We start from the raw sequence: 17997 nt of genomic DNA, 5'->3' as shown, positions 1-17997 counted from the left end.
CAATGGGATGGAGATAAAATGTTCCTTTGCTTTGCTTTATCTGTGTGACAGTATCATCCTCATGAAGCTGGTGAGGACTGGCAGCTGCTTGAGGGCCAGATTCAGATACTGAGTCATATCGCTCTTTAGTTATGAATTAGCACCCCACCTTATCATTCTCTGGAGCAGCTTTCTAATAGTCACTTGTTGTGAGAAAAGAGTTTCCTAGTCTGGATTTTAGTAATAATTAATTAATAGTAATAAAAATCATGTTTTAATATATATATTAATAGAAGTTTTCATCTTGCTAACTGCAATTATAAATATATGATAACTTATAAATAAACTTAAAAACTGTAACATTTATAAACTTAAAAATTATAAATAACTGATAAACTTTAATCAACCCCCGGTGATGTTTCAAATAGCAAGATCGATCTGTAAGAAAAATTAAATCTTGACAATATTTTTGGATGAAAAGTTTTAAAGTTGCTTCTTTATATGTCATGCTGAACTGTATAAGAATATGAGAAGGAGAAAAGTCAAATAAAATCACATTAGGATTAAAGTGAAAGCTTTATTCAGTCAATTTATATCCTTCTGCATAGACTGAGAAAGTCTGGAAAGAGAGATAATCTGTTTCTGATGAGCCACCTTTTGCAGGATTTCTGAGATTCTGTGATGAGAGTCTGCCCTCTCGTACTTCAAGAGGAAACTACGACAGGTTGACAGAGCAGCTCAGAGGACCCCTCTTGGGGCAGGTAGCACATCACCATCTCATCCAAGCCCCAGAGCAGGCTGGTCAAGGGCACAGATTAGACTTTACCAACTCCTCTTCCCTGTAAGTCTGTGCCCGCCCGGCCTTGCTTCTGCCATTCTTGTTCGGTCTTCTATTCCAGTTCACTGTCAAAATGGGTAGAAATCTCCTGTGAGGTATAACTCTTCTGTGCGGATTTGTGCCTTTTAATAAAGGCTTTCCAAAATAGAAAGACCTTTTAACTTATTTTTAGTTTTATTACCAAGTGGTAAATACTGGGAAGGGCCAGTGAGAGAACAAAATGGAAGGAAAAGTGCACCCCCTTTCTCTATGTGAGGAGAGAGAGGTTATATAGCGGGAGTGGGCACAGAAACACTGTGAGGGCCTCTGGCAGAGGTGCCCTCACGACCTCACGGCCCCTCACCATTGAGCCCTCGGTGCAAAGCTATTTATTAGAAGTGTGAACTCCTGGTGGAGAGGCCTCTCATTCTTTACTTTTTATATGATTCAGCCTACTTGTCTCAAAATTTTGGCTTCATTTGAAGAAGTAGATGTTTAACCTCCTGTTTCTTGAGCTAGTAATCTCTATAATTAAGAAATCTGAAAGAATACGGGAGGGGCTATAACCTAGTTCTTGGATAAAATTACATCTGTGCGTGGGAAATGTATTTCCTTCCGATTACTTTAATTATCCTCTTCAGTGTCTGTAGCATTTGTTCAGCATTTAAATTTTAACAACACAGCTTCACTTGAAAAAAAAGTGCGGAGAGTCTTGAATGACTTCTTTCAGATAAAATTTTAGTTACATATTTGTAGCCAGTGCATTTTTATGGATTGTTTTCAAGTTTAAATGTTTGACAGACAAAGCTAGGCAATGGTTGAGTTCTGTCATGTCAACAACTCAGTCCTGAAATTTCAGTGCCTTTAAAACAATTGCAGCAGCTTAATCCGGAGTGAGGCGAATTGGTTCTCTGTCTGCCATTTTGGAATGACACCATCTGGTGCACAGGACCTCCAGGGTCACCTTGGCAAAGAAAGTGAGAACAAAAAGAGTGTGTGAGATCTTTTATGCATGGAGACTTACAGTAACTTGCCTTACTTCTTCTCAGATTTTAATGGGCAGACTCTCAGTCCAACATAACTGCAAAGGAGGCTACGGTATTTTGTTGAGTTGACATATTTCTTAATTCAAAGGCTTCATCCAGAGGAAGAAGCAAGGGATAGAAGACAAGAGGGGAAAGATATTAGTTAAGTAGTGTCAGCTTCTACATTAAAAAGAAGTGTTTAAAATAAGTCCACAAAGTAGAAATTAGAGCAGGAGGAGGACTATTTTAAGTGTGTCTTTTTTTGTTCGTTTGCCGTTGCTTTAACATTACACTGAAATTCTCTAAAGACATTGAGGAGGGCACTGATTTTTAGTTAGAACATGTGAAACAGTTATAATTGGGTGGCTATGTATGGAGCAAGTATTGAGGATGTGTCCAGTTCTGAGTGGCTTCTGTGAAAGTAAAGACCAAAGGAACATAGCAGCCGGGTACGGGTATGAAAAAGGCAATAATGTTCAAATAGGAGGTATTCTGGAAGGGACGGGAGTAGTTAGACTTTTGGTTTCAGAAAATTGCCTGCACACATTGCTTTTTCCCTCATTCTTATTCCTTATGATTGCCTCAAATTTTCTCTTTTTTCCTCCACTTTCCCTGCTTCTCCTAATTGGTTATGATAAAAAAAAAATTGAAAATCTAATCCAAGAAAAAAAGATAGATTAGTCTCTAGAGCAGTGGTTCTCACAGTGTACACCAGGGCACACTGGTGTGCCCTAGAAGATTTCCAGGTGCGTACTATGGTATTCCAGAGAAATATGTGCCTGTTGGGAACCAAAAAACCAACAGGGGTTTTGGAGTTTAAATTTTGGGGTGAGAGAGGTGTGGGGAATTGGCTATAAGCTGACAGTCTGACCAACCCCCCATCTCACTTGACTGATTAGGTTGCAAAAGGCTGTTAAGCTGTGATGCTGGATTGTTTACACTACCCCCCATGTTCCCAGAAAGACTGGAGGCAAGTTTCTTCTAGCTTTTGTTTGGTGTAAAGTTAAGATGATATGTATGGTGAGGGTTTTGGATTGATGATTAAACATAAGAAATTATCTCTTGAAGCCTTTTGGATTTCTATAAAAGAAGAATATGTGGCAATATCTTAAAAAGCTTTGAACATTTTACTACAATTTTCAACATCCTATTTATGTGAATTGGGATTTTCTACCCTCAACACAATTACGAGTAAAAAGAGAGGAATTCTTCAATGTATTGATGAGGAAATGAGAGTTTGCCTTTCAAATATATGCCCAAACATTGAAGAAATAGCTAGTACACATCAGGCTCATGTTTCTCATAAACACAAGAATGAAAAAACATATTTGTGCTGGGACCTGCCGAATTTACTAAATCTTACTAAGAATGTATCTATATATATAAAAAGATAACTTTTTGTCTATTTTCAATCCCTCTTTTTTACCAATTCTAAAAAGCATAACTCAAAAAATGTAACATAAAAATTTTTTTTAATGTCAGAATAAATTTAATTTTGTCGTATTTATTTTGTTCAATTACCATAAAAGCATGCTTGGATTTTATATTTTTTCTTTAATATTTGACTTAATTATTATAACATATTTCTCAGAAATTTGTATATAGTGCGCCTACAATTATTTGTAGGATTTTAAATGTGCCCTGACTTCAAAAAGTTTGAGAACCACTACTCTAGAGGCTAATGTTGCCCCAGTTTTTAATAAAGGAAACAGAAATACATGCAGAGGCTTCAGAAAATAATATTATGAAAGATACCAAGATGAATAAAACATAGTCCCTTTCCTCAACTAGCTCACGATCGGATCAGAGAAGGTGAACTACGACTCTCATGTAATATGACACTGGACCTGAGGACGCCATATACAAAGTACAATGGGAGCAAAGAGCAGAGTAAACATACCTGTCTGAGGAACAGGAGCTTGTCACAGAAGAAATATTTGAGTGTGTTTCAAAAAGTGAAACACTTGCAAAGTCAAAGCACCCTAAACTAACATGGCTTTGTCTACAAGAGTGAGCCAAGTTAGATGTGAGAAAAAGACAGGGAACAATGCTGGGAATATATGCTGGAATCCCAGTGGGCTAGTCCCCCAAATCAAAATGGAGTATTTTAGCATTATTGGGCAAATGATAGCCAGCCATCACAGGTTTGAAAGTGAAGAAGTAGAATGGTTTTAAGAGAAGCTTCCCTGACTGATGTTTGTAGAATAATGTTCCTTACCAATGTCTGTGGTCAACACGGCTTAGGAAACACATCAGAATATATCTCTTTTTTTGAGACTCACAACAACTCTAATGAGCATAGCGTACATTGAAAATTCCTAAAATAAAGAAATTTGTTAACTTTGTTTAGCTCAGTATTTCTAAAATAGAATTATGTGTCTCAGTTTTCTATTGCTGTGTAGCAAATTACCACCAGCACAAGCTTAGTAACTTAAGACAAAACCTATTTATTAGCTATGGTCTTGTAGGTCGAAAGACCAACATGGCATGGTTGGGGTAAAATCAAGGACCCAGGCTGAGTCCTCGTCAGCAGGATCTGTGGGAAATGCACCACCGGGCTCATTCTCATGGTTGGCAGAATTCAGTTCTTTACCATTGCACAACTGATGTCATCAACTCAACTTTGACTGACAGGTCCCTTTCAGGCTCCTCTTGCACTGCCCTCTGCAACCCCAGACAGTTCACAGAATGAAGGTTTGCTTTTTGCTAGGCCAACTGGAGTGTATCTCTCTATCTTCCCTTCTCTGAGTTGGGGGCTCATGTAATAGGTTGGTCCCACCAGAATAATTTGCCTATCTGAAGTTCAACTGATTTGGGATTTTGATTACATCTGCAAAATTTCTTCACAGAAGTAAGCAGATTAGTGCAGGAGTCCCCAAACTTTTTACAAAGGGGGCCAGTTCACTTTCCCTCAGACTGTTGGAGAGCCGGACTATAAAAAAAACTATGAACAAATCCCTATGCACACGGCACATATCTTATTTTAAAGTAAAAAAAAACAAAATGGGAACAAATACAATATTTAAAATAAAGAACAAATAAATTTAAATCAACAAACTGACCAGTATTTCAATGGGAACTATGGGCCTGCTTTTGGCTAAATGAGATGGTCTATGTCCAGTTCCATATTTGTCACTGCTAGCCGTAACAAGTGATATGACGCGCTTCAGAGCCGTGACGTGTGCATCCCGCGTCACCGGAAGTAGTACTGTATGTCAGTGACGCCGCGCTTTGCGGTGCATACGCATCCTGTGCTCCTCTCACTGACCACCAATGAAAGAGGTGCCCCTTCCGAAAGTGCGGCGGGGGCCGGATAAAAGGCCTCAGGGGCCACATGCGGCCTGCGGGCTGGGCCGTAGTTTGGGGACCCCTGGTAGTGTTTGGTTAATTAACCAATGGCCAGGAATCTTGAGAATCCATCTTCAAATTCTGCCTACCCTGATAAGCAGCTCTTTTGTTATGAAAAATCTTTTAAGACACTGAGAGATATTGTTTCACAGCTGCCTTCTTTGGTTAAAAATTGGATGAAAGTTGTAGAAAGAACATTCTGGATAGAGCACTGGAAATCAGAGGTGTGGAAACATGGACATCAGTTAAGAAGCTATGGTGATTATCAAAACAAAATTAAATGAGCATCTAAGCTAAAAGTATTTGAGACTAGTCTTAATATAATTTAATGAACAAACAGGTGAAATAAGATATTCAAAGTTTTCAGGTTTTTAGCTTAAAATATTAAGTCCACTGTGATGCTATCAAACATAGTAAAAAATTGAGGGCAAGAAATGCGATTGACAAGAAAGAAATCATGACATTGTTTTCAACATGAGTTCGAGGCCTTAGGCATAAATGGGGAAAAAAATTGAAACTTTGAGGAAATGTAGGGACTGATGATATGTGTTTGGAGGTTATTACGATGGATAAGATTTTTTTTAAGCTGCCTAAATAGAAGGAGAATGGAACAGGACTGGGGATGGGGTAAACAAACAAGGTCATTACCATATAAGCATCGCCAGGTTAAATCTGTAAAATCATTTACTGATGAAGGCAGGAGAATACCACAGCCAAATTTATCTTCATGTTAACCGAGAATGCTATAAGCTATCCGATGAGATCCTTTCAGATTGATGAAAGTGGCGTAGGGGCTTTGAGAGCTGCATAAATATCTGTATTAACTCAGTAGTGCTCATGATCCTTTGTCAAAGGATCAGTAGAAAAGAACACTGGTCTCGGAGTCAGGGCGGGATCTGGGCTCTGCCATTCAAAGTGAGAAAGTGAGTAGTCCACATAATAGATTAAGTACACACACACACACACTTCTTGAATAAATGAAAAACTAGTGGCATGTCCTTGTGTCCTTGAACCACTCAACCTACTTTCTAGGTCTCAGTTTCTCATCAATATGAATGTTGCATTAGCATGAAAAAAATCCTTTTATCTCCAGAATTGTAAGAATTATAAACTGCAGGGGGTGGAGTGCCTCTTGCAAAGCACCATACAGTTCCCATCTTTATTCTGTCCTGTTTGACAATTTCATTTAAGATTTGGATAAGTACATTTTTAGCAGCTATGCAGTAGAATGAGAGATGCAGTTAAGTGACAGTTGGCAAAATTCTGAAAACAAAAATACAAGTCATTAGCCAATATTTTGACTAAATAAAGATTGTTGTAGGAACTTAGGATATACTTCTCAATAAATATAATATCAAAGATGGTAATATGATTCTCAGACCAAACCGTAACATCCTATTTGGTCCATTCCGGAGCTGCAGGTTTCCCCAGCTCACGTTCAGGGGGGCGCCCGGCAGGTGCTGGGAAGGAACATCATGCCCTCTTTCTGGAGTGCAGGCAGCGAGTGCCACGCCCTCTGCCCTACACTTCTCACACTCCAGAGTCACGTACTGTTTCATCTTTCTACATGACTTTCCCCTTGAGCCAAAATTTTCTTCTATAAATGTTCTGAAATAAGTGTCATTTTAAAATACTCTATTATTTTTTTTTAATATTTAAACGATCATGCTAGCACAATAGAGTTCTCATGTTAAGGGTGAGAGATGGGTTCTAAAGTCAAAGATAAAATATAGTCAATATTATCTGAAAATTCTGTAGAAAGATAAAGATAGCCCATTGGAAACCAGCCTCTGATTATTCTGTGCGTCCAGCTCGGCTGCTCCTCGGTCATTGCAACAGATTGTTGTTTCTTCAATGAAGCATCGGATGGAGTGGTCGGTTTGCATTCAAGGGCCATACTGTAGGAAAAAGTACACATCTTCAAACCTTGGACTCTCACAGGGCACCGACAGAGGCTCATTCTGCAGGCCACGTGGTTTCCTACTTCATCATCATTCTGAAGCAGACATTTGTTGAATAGAAAGTGACTGAAATGACTTAAATCTATCTCTCTCTTATTTATCTATCTATCTACCTAGCTAACATTTACCTATCTCAAATATATTCCTAACGGAGTATAGGCAGGAGACCAGAGAAGGATGACAGATTGAGCAACCTATCCTTCTGCTTCTAATTCCCTAGAAATGACCTTACATATATAAATATATTCATTTTTTAAATGTGCTGGAAAATAAGACAGTAAATGCTCAATTGAACAGAAATTATCCCTAGAAACAAGAAATAGGATGTTTGATTCAAGACAACGGCCTGAAATATAAGTAAGAGAGCATGCTGCAGAGCTGGATTTCAACGCACTGGAGGCAGCCTGCTGGAGAGCTGGTGGGAGCCCTGGGGCAAACGTCAGTGCAATGGTTGAGGAACAGCGGAAAGAGCATCCAGGCCAGTCAGCCAGTTCCTGCACCGGGCAGTGGGCTGCAGACTCAACTGTCCTCGTGTTCAGAAGTCAAACACTGGCACATAGGACCCAGGAGCACATCCTACCCCTCCCTGACAACCTTTGTGTATAAGCTCTAATTTTTTAATTTATTGATTTTTAGAGAGGGAGAGAGAGAGAAACACTGATTTGTTTTTCCACTTATTTATGCATTCATTGGTTGATTTTTGCATGTGCCCTGACCGAGGATCAAACCCACACCCTTGGTGTATAGGGAGAATGCTCTAACCAACTGAGCTACCTGGTCAAGGCTAGGCTATAATATTTTTAAATATATAAAGCTCACTATTAGATAAAATCAATAATCAATGAACATAGATATATAACAAATTTAAATTCTTTTGCTTCTAAATTTGGCAATTCTTAAAAATATATAATATTATGCATGAATGAGAATATGGAGAAATAAGTTTTTCTTTTCCAATAATGATGGGAGTAAAATTATTACAGACATTTTTTGTGGGCCATTTAAAAAGATTTTAAAGATGTATATTTTTTTTAATTCAGCAATTTCTCTATATCCATTAAAGAGAAATTCGCATACATGTACACAAAAGGTTTTTATATCTGTACACAAAGAACAATGTGCAAGAAGTCTCATTTCAACACTACTTGTTATAGTCAAAAATCAGGAAAGTAGAAAAAAAAGGAAACAACCAACAGCCTAAATGTCCATCAACAGGGCAATGGTTAGATAAATTATGGTATGTTGTTACTACGTATGTTAGTTTGCTAGGGCTGCCATAGCTAATGACCACATACTGAGTGGTTTAATAACAGGAATTTATTATTCACAGTTCTGGAGGCTGAAGTCCAAGATCAAGGTGTCAGCAGTGTTAAATTCTTCTGAGGCCTCCCTCCTCACCTTCTCTGCCTGTCTGTGTCCTAATCTTTTCTTTTAAGGACACCAGTCATATTGGATTAGGACCCATTATAATGACCTCATTAAACCTTAGCTACCTTTTTAAACTCCCTATCCTCAAATAAGTCACATTCTGAGGTACTGGGGGTTTAGAACATCAACATATGGATTTTGGAGGAATGGAATTCAGCTCCCAGCACTGTGGAATACTATGCCACAGTTAAGGAGGATAAGGCGGTATGTGCAGACATAGTTCACTAATATAGAAAATTAAGCTTAAAACACAAATAGATCCCATTTATTTTCAAAATGTAATATTTGTTTATGGGATTATAGAATCCATCTTGAATAGAGACTACGATAGAAGAGATGATCAAAGGGGAGCTTTGTTTTATGTGTATTTTTAAAATTTTTATTAGAATATATCCTTCAATTATTCCTCTAAAGACTTTCAGAACCAAACCCAAACAAAATTATGCATGCTCGCCGTAAAATTTAATTCACAAAAACAGTTCAGATGGACAGTCCCTCCTTCTGCCTTCTCCAGTGCACAGTTTGGAGTCGGCCCTCGCAGGCTGCTCTGTACGCTTACACAACCACAGACACACACAGACAGGGTCAGGTCAGCACAGAATTTATCAACCAAGTTGGGACACTTTCAAAAGTGGAGGGAGGACTGTCAATAACTACACTTGGAAAAAAAAGACACAAACCAAGACGATTCTGGCAAGCCTGGAAGGAAGTGCACTCTGCATATACACATGGGTTTGGGGCTTTTTCTTACATCAATGAGCTTCTATTCTCCATATTGCATTGGTATTGTTCTTTTCATCAGCCTCGCCTCTGGAATCCTCTTGCATCGGAACATACAGGTCTTCCTTACATTGCCTTTGCAATGGCTGCAACATACTATATGGTGTAGATGCACTGCAATTTACTTAAACTCCTATTGACAAGCATGGCCTTTGACATTTTCAATTAGTTCTTCTGTTTCCATTGAAATGATACCTGCACATGGTAGAAGGAAAGAAATCTGACTTCTAGAGTGGAAATTAATGTCATCCCACCGATTTCCATTCCCCTGAAAACGCTGTCCTTACCAGCTTCTGTTTCACAGTGCTTCTGGTAGTTAATTTCATAACTCCAATGCCTTATTATATTGAGAAATTAAAATGATTAAAGTCCCACTGATGCATGAATGAGTATAGACTTCCATAGCTACCTGCATTTAAAATGTCTTCATGCCAACTGAAAGATGCAAGCATCAAAGAGAGGTTTTGGACAGGAGGACAACCTCTGGGGGGCTCCGCTACCTGGGCTGCAGCTCATCCCTCCCCAGAGGGGCTGCCTTCCCTACTTCCTCTAACCTCACCCCCCTCGAACACACGGTCATCCTTTCTGAGATGTTTCTTCTAACCTGGATTGATTGGCATTTGTGTGAAATTTTTCATTTAACAACTGGGGACTCTTTACCAATATATGTCTGCCTATCCATTTACAGTGAGTACAGGGGAAGGAAGAAAGACTCTCCTAAATGCCTCCACTATCTCGTCTGTTCTAATTGCGGACGCACACCTGTGGGCAGCAAATCTGCTTCCGCTGAGTCTATTTTGCCAAAGTCAAAGCCTGAAAGCACCACTGGTGCTTCATCTTTGCCCAGAGGTGGGTCATGCCTAGAACAGAACTTCCCCACCGGAGAGAGAAGATGACTCAGGCCCCAGGCTTGGTACAGTAATTAGGTTTAGAAATGAATGATTGCATTAAAAAGATTACAAACCTTTTCCATTTCCCTGATTTAATTTCTTCTATTAACTTAATAGAAATCTTGGTCAGAGAAATCAACCAGGAATACTATATCATTTGCTAATGAAAAAATCACATCAGAATAACAAGAAGGTTATGTGTATACACCTTCCAGCATAGCAGGGCTACTGTCTACAGATGAAGGAAGGAAAAAAGGAAGGAAGGGAGGAAGGGAGGGAGGGAGGGAAGAAAAAGAGAAGGGAGGGAGGGAGGAAAGGAGGGAGGAAGAGAGGAAGGGAGGGAGAGAGGGAGGGAGGAAGAGAGGGAGGGAGAAAGAGAGGGAGGGAGGGAAGGAGGGAGGGAGGGAAGGAAGGAAGGAAGGAAGGAAGGAAGGAAGGAAGGAAGGAAGGAAGGAAGGAAAGAAGGAAAGAAGGAAAGAAAAGAAGGAAATGGAAGTGAAGGGAAGAGAAGGGCAAGAGGGAGGGAGGGAGGGAGGGAGGGGGAAGGAAGGAAGGAAGGAAGGAAGGAAGGAAGGAAGGAAGGAAGGAAGGAAAGAAAGAAGGAAGAAAGGAAGGAAAGAAGGTAATGGAAGGGAAGGGAAGGGCAAGAGGCAGGGAGGGAGCGAGGGAGGGAGGGGCAAGGAAGGAAGGAGCAAGGAAGGGAGTGAAAGAGGGAGGGAGGGAGGGAGTAAATAAAGAAAAAAACCCACAACCCAAGAAGATTTATGAGCCATCATAACTATTGATTTATGTAGCTAAAATTATGCCTCACTTAATTCAGCCCTTTAATGGAAGTGACTTGCAGTGTAATACCCTAGAAGTTTTATGTCACTTGATTATCCTGATTCTACTGCTTGCCCATGGATGGGTATCCCCTGGAAGGCCTGTTCACACGTGTGGAGTTTGGTTAATGGCCTGAGGAGCATGTTCACTGGGATGAGAGTCAACGTTTCCCTAGAAAGAAAATGGCAGCAGACCATGTCTCATTGTCCAGAACCTGTGGACCTTTGACACAGAAAGGAGCATATCAAATTTGGAAGGTGATATTTAAGAACTAAGCTGAATAGTCTTAAACCTAGAACCATGTTTTGAATTCAGTGAGGCAGTCTGTGAGCATATTCTATTATCCTGTGAGAAAACAGAAGATTTTGGGGGGGAGTATTTTTACAGAGAGCTTCAGCTAGCTTCTTGAGATGTTAAGACCCTAAATGCAACAGTCTTATTCCAAACTTGTATACAACTTCAGTGGACTCCAAATTTTGGATCTCATAAGTATTTGGCTTCCTCTTTATGTTTAAATACCTGTTGAGTTCTTTCTACCATGTGTAAGACACTATGCTGCGGGTTCCAGAGGCTATAAAAATTTCTAAGGCAGAGACCTTCATCTCCAAGGAGAGTGTGGGAGACAGAAGTTAAGTGTAAGGAAGGAAACCATATTTGTGGCAACTGGTGATGGACAGAGATGGACAGATTGATGGCTGAATATTATTTAGCAAGTTCCAGATTGAAACCCTAATAAGTAGGAACAGCTTTTAAATATTATCTCAGTATTTGCATATTAATAGTTTCCAGATCTCGGGGCTAAATAGAATTTTGAGCAGCTCGGTGATTTTAAAATCCATTCCAGGAGATCCAAGATGGCAGCAGAGTAGGTGGATGTTACACTCATCTCCTCCCAGGACAAAACTGAAATTACAACTAAAATATAGAACAATTAAGATGAATAACCAACTGAAGACTACCTGAAGAGAAATCTTACATCCAAGAATTTATAGAAGAAGACACATCAAGACTGGTAGGAAAAGCAGAGACTCAAAAAGGACTGGACCCATTTCCATGTGCAGCAGCTGAGATTCTAGAGGGATATCTCACCTACGAAATGTTTCCCCCAAGAAGTGTGGGGTCTTAACCTCATGCCAGGCTCCCCAGCCCAGAGCGCCAGAGCCATATAACATCTGGTTGTGAAAATCAGCAGGGGTTCTGTCCGCCAGGGTGGGACAGGAGTCTGCTAGAGACACAGGCAGTCTCTTAAAAGGCCAATGCACAAAATCTCCTTCACAGCCACTCGCCCTGGCTCCAGTGGAGGGAAAGTGGAGCAGACTAGAGTTCCATTAGGAGAGACTAGGGTTTGTGGCTCTGGAGTGAGAACTGAAAGGACAGCCACCAGGATCCCTGAGCTGAGTTCTTCACCCAGAATGCAGACACCATTTTTCTTGGGTGGAGCACTCCCTTCTATATGGCATTAGCCTGGGGCAGGGATTTTCAACCAGTGTGCAGTAAAAAATTTAAAAACATACGAGGGCACTGATCTCTTTTTCTTTAGATTATCAAATAATTTTAAAAAATGACAGCAAATATAATAATAGCCATCCAGTGTGAATGAATAAAAATTATATCTTTTTTTTTTCATCTGATTAGCAAAAAATATATTTTTGGTGTGCTTCTGAATTCTAGTAATTAGTTTACATGTGCCATGAAATGATATAGCTGGAAAATCATTGATGTGGGAAAATGCAGTATCCCCACCCTCTGGACTTCCTGTCATCCCAGAGCTTGTGCCTTGCTGAGGAATCAGCTGCCTGGGTCAGGGTGTAGAGGCGTGAGCAGATTCAGGGGTGCCATTGACTGAGTTGTGTGGCTTTGGGACAAGGGTCATTACCCCTACTTTCAGGTAACCTGACTGGTGCCTCCCCTTATGGGAGATCCACTAGCTCCACTCTTTGGGCTCCTGGTAGTCTCACCCTCCTAGCTCCTGGTAGCTCTGCCCTGTTGAGATGGGGCTCTAGGAAGAATCCTGGACAGACTGAGTTGTGTGGCTCTGCAGTAGGGAGCTATTCCTATTTTCCTCCAGGTCTGACTGGACATCACACTTTCTTGGTTTACTCTGAGAAAGAAAAAAGCAGCTCCTGACATCAGAAGCCAGCCTGATGCTCCTGGTCAGGCCCTGATGTTGCCAGGAGCTGGCCCTGCATTTGCACCTGGGCCCTCATGTTTTCTTCTTAAACATAAGCAATTTCACAGAACACCAACCTCAGACAAGGCCACTCTGTGATCACTAGGCATTAAAACAACAAAAACAATACTGCTTCATCATGTTGTCTTAACATAGTTCTCTACACATGAAACCTACAAAATGCCAATATCCCCCCTAACCTGGCTAATCAAAGGAACTGCTACTTCTTTATTAGTTACAGCTTTACCCTTGCTCTAGTCTTTCTATATTCTCCATAGATTTATTCAGAAATCATAGCATTATGCTCTCTTGCTGACAGCATCCAGTCCAGACCAAAGCCCCCACACAAGTCTAAATCCAATAATAGTCATTTTACCATCCCCCTATTGAAACACTCATAGTTCCTCATGGTGTGTGTTCTCCCTGGTTGCAACAAGTATTAATTCAACTCGGTTCAATTAAAGCTGCGTTCCTGGTATTCTTGGTGGAAAAGCATCAACCACTGCCGACCTCACTGTGGTTTCTCTGTCTCTTTTGCTGAATTGTCTTCTTCCAAGTGTCTAAAGCTTTAGTTCAGGAGTCCCCAAACTACAGCCCGCGGGCCGCATGCGGCCCCCTGAGGCCATTTATCCGGCCCCCACCGCACTTCCAGAAGGGGCACCTCTTTCATTGGTGGTCAGTGAGAGGAGTATAGTTTCCATTGAAATACTGGTCAGTTTGTTGATTTAAATTTACTTGTTCTTTATTTTAAATATTGTATTTGTTCCCGTTTTGTTTTTTTACTTTAAAATAAAATATGTGCAGTGTGCATAGGGATTTGTTCATAGTTTTTTTTATAGTCCGACCCTCCAGTGGTCTGAGGGACAGTGAACTGGCCCCCTGTGTAAAAAGTTTGGGGACCCCTGCTTTAGTTGATCTTTTTTCCCCTTATAATTCATCTACTTTTCCATGGAACTCCATTTTTACTTGGAAGAACAAATGACAAATATTATACTTATTCAGACTTCAGTATTTAGCAAACATTTTCTTGAAAGTGAAAGGAAGTGTGCCGGTTACTTCAAAGAAAATAACTCACAGTGTTTATTGCTAGTGATAAAATTTAACCTTTATTAAAAACTAAAATTTTTAAAAAACCTGTATTCACTATAAGAAACTTGTCAAGTTTCCAATACTTAATTTTTCTGACAAGATCAGTGGTGATATTAATGAATGGATCTTTAAATTTTGTTTAATAAAACGTGTTATTTGGAAGATCACTGTAACTCAGTGGACCAATATTTGCCAAATGACCATTGGTAGCACCATGTAACCTGAGTAGTGTAACACGCATAAAAGATCCATTAAAATTGCAAGACAGATCAGTGGACTTTAATGACTCAGTGAACAAAAATTTCATGGATAAGATTTCATATTCTACATTTTTACCAACTTGTATGAAATTAAAACTTATCAGGTATATTGTGTGTAGTGTGGTATCAAAGAAAAATATCCATACTTATCTGAAAAGGCCATTGAAACACTTTCCTTTTACAATTACATCTCTGTATGAGGCCAACCTTTTTTTTCATATAGTTCAATCAAAGCAGCACATCACAACCGATTTTCAGAAGCAGATATAGGAATCTAACTTTCTTTTATTAAGCCAAGTATTAAAGAGATTTGCAAAAATGTAAAATAATGCCACTCTTCTCACTATTATTTGAAAATGATGGTTATTTTTGAAAATTAATATGTTATATATATAAAAATATAATGTATTTTATGGTTATCTTTAATGAATTAACAAATATTTCTAAACTTAATTTCTAACATAATAAATAAATCTCTCTGAAGTTCTCTAATTTTTAAAAGTAAAAAATGATCCAGCGATCAAAAAGTTTGAAAACCAACATTTAAAAACATTTTCTCAAATACGAAAACTTAACATTAATGAAATTATAATACTAATGGTTTTTATGCAATTCAACCAATTAATTTTGAAGTTTATTTGGAAAAGAAAACGTGCATGAATAGCCAAGGAAATTTTGAAAAAACAGATCAATAAAAATGGATATCCCCACTTATACTAAAATATAATATATAGCAAGTATACCTGTGTAGTATTGCATATAAAGTAAATAAATAAATCAATGAGATAGAAAAATGCAGAAATTGACCACTGCAATGTAAATATGTAAGTTTATTGTGATAGAGACTGTTTGAATGTTGAGACAGATTTGGGTGCAAACATAATATTAGATCCTGTTTTGGGTGAGGTTTTTGTCGCCGACAATAAAATTCACTCAAACTAGCTTAAGGTAAAAGGAAATTGGTAAGGGATATGTGGAGTTCACAAAATGTCGCAGTGAATAAGTGAAGAAGAAGATTGCAGGCTGAATTTCCAAGAGTGAAGATCAAGACCACACCACAGAACTGAACAACCCTGTAATGTTTATAACCTTACTTACTCACATGATAACGTCTTTCTTGATTTTATCTTGGAAAATCAATATTTTATGTTTTCTCTTCTATTTATAGGACTAATTACTAAGACTTCAGCAAGAGTCAGCATCAACAATTGCCTCCTTCCTAATTTCTCCCCAAATAATTATATTCTTTTTTTTTTTTCTGTCTCCACACAAGCATGAATTCGTGACCAATTACAGAAACCACAAGGGGAAAGGAATGCATAATGGAAGATTATAAAAACCCTGTCTTTCCTGAAATAACGCAGCAGTATTGATTTAGAGCAGTGGAATCATTACCATCTTTTCTGTAAATACATCAATCGGACAGAAATAGCCTAGGAGAACTGAATCTCCTGCTTAGAAGCCCTGTGACGGTAGCGTAACTAAGACTCACGGAAGACTTAAAATTGCAACAAAGGAATTTAGGTCAGATTTAAATTTAAATTTCCCATCTGTGAGAGTTATTAAATATTTAAACAATGATAAAACCCTGAGGAATACCTATTCTTTAAAAAATTGCACCTTTCAGCCCTGGCCGATTGGCTCAGTGATAGTCAGCCCAAAGTGTGGATGTCCTGGGTTCAATTCCCAGCCAGGGCACACAGATGAAGCGCCCATTTGCTTCTCCACCTCCCCCACCCTCTTCTCTCTCTCTCTCTTTTCCTCCCTTCCTGCAGCTCAATTGCAGCAAGTTGGCTCCAGGCACTGGGGATGGATCCATTGCTTCATATGTTAAAAAAAATGGCTCTGGTTGCAACAGAGCAAGGGCCCCAGATGGGCAGAGCATCACCCCCTAGTGGGCTTGCCAGGTGGATCCAAGTCATTTCTCCATCACCATTAATAGCACTTTAGCCAGTCAATGAGCATTTTTTGAATGTGTCCCATATGCCAAGTTCTGTGCTTGTCACTGGGAAAAATAAAGATAAATGAGACACGATCCTTCACATAAAGAATTTATCAAACCTGTGGGAGAAATGAAATGCACTCATCTATCCATTCATTCATTCATCATTCATTTGTTGACAAATATTACTGAGTGCTAATAATGCTAGCCATTGGGCTAAGACTAGGGACACAATGGTGACCAAGAGTCACCTATGAAAGTGCAATATGGACATACACTTCTGTAGTCATTTAGAGTTGAACAAGATTATTCTGTGTGTGATATGAAACAAAGTTTCATACAAGGGATGTTTGAGCTGAGTCATATATAGGGGTTTACTAGGTAAAGATATGGAAGGAAGAAATTTCAAGTTGAAAAAGCAGTAGGAGTAAATGGTAGATGATAAACTGGCATTGGGCCTGAGGCAAGACTGAAACTCAGTATATAATAGACACAATAGGATATAGGTGAAAAAAGCAACAACTCAAATCTCAACAGTTCACATCACATCATAGTCAAATTTAGTATTCAGTAGATGGTCTTCCACATGGAGATTCAAGAACCTATGGATCTAATACTTCTGTCTTGCATACAAATTGTGTGTGTGTGTGTGTGTGTGTGTGTGTGAGAGAGAGAGAGAGAGAGAGAGAGAGAGAGAAGGAAATGTAAAGGAAGAGAGTGAGAGGGACTGGGAGAGAGAGAACATGTCACAGAGGAGGTTGTAGGGAGTAAGGACCAGGACTGGAAGTACATACATCACTTCTTCACTTCTGCCCACATTCTATTGGCAAGAACTAAGTCACACAGATATGGTCCCACTAAACTGCCATGGAATCTTAGCTGTTCAGTCTCCCTGTGGGCCAAGGAGGTAATGAACCTGGGCTGTTGATCACGTAGCATTATTTCTGCCACAGAGACAAGATTATCTATAAACGTTTATTCATGTAAGAGGACTATTGTATAGCATTTAAGTATTTAGTATTGAAGTATCACTATCATCATGTACATTACAAGCAAACGTTAAATAACTATTCTGTAAGATAATGTGTTAGACTCTGAAAATGTAATAACCGATAGAAACACACGGAAGGGTCAGGGATCAGGATTTACACATGGCGAGAGAAACAACACAACATAACTATGGTAAGTGCCAAAGTACAGAGCAACACCTTGTATGATTTTAGTTCATAATTTATATACCATTACTATGAAAAAGAAGCAGGTGTATTATTCTCTGGATTTCCGTACAAGGTTGCGAGGTAGTCTTATAGTATTCCCCAGGCACAGAGTCAAGTGCACAGCGTTGCCCTCTGAAAACGCAGAGCTGAGAAAAAGGAGACTGAAGATTGAACAGAGAAGCATTTGCTCTCTGAGGGAAGATGCGACTCAAACAGCTGTCACGGTGATTTATTCCGTAAGGCTTGTGAAGAAAATTACTTGATCTCCT

At 39.3% G+C, this 17997-nt stretch overlaps 1 long non-coding RNA gene across 1 annotated transcript in view; it reads right to left on the bottom strand.

Annotated features, from left to right (window-relative positions):
• Positions 1 to 621: 621 nt before the first annotated feature.
• Positions 622 to 17997, bottom strand: part of LOC136308809 (uncharacterized) — a 30654-nt gene continuing 13278 nt past the window's right edge. Inside the window, exons 4-5 of the long non-coding RNA XR_010726178.1 lie at positions 9310 to 9533; positions 622 to 1760 (exon numbers count right to left, since the gene is read on the bottom strand). This is a non-coding gene — a long non-coding RNA (uncharacterized lncRNA). The remainder of the gene's footprint in view (positions 1761 to 9309; positions 9534 to 17997) is intronic.

This window comes from Saccopteryx bilineata, chromosome 6, assembly GCF_036850765.1.
Source record: "Saccopteryx bilineata isolate mSacBil1 chromosome 6, mSacBil1_pri_phased_curated, whole genome shotgun sequence".
Classification (NCBI taxonomy): Eukaryota; Metazoa; Chordata; class Mammalia; order Chiroptera; family Emballonuridae; genus Saccopteryx; species Saccopteryx bilineata.
The sequence above is the reverse complement of the archived record's forward strand: the minus strand, read 5'-3'. Positions and strand labels throughout refer to the sequence as shown.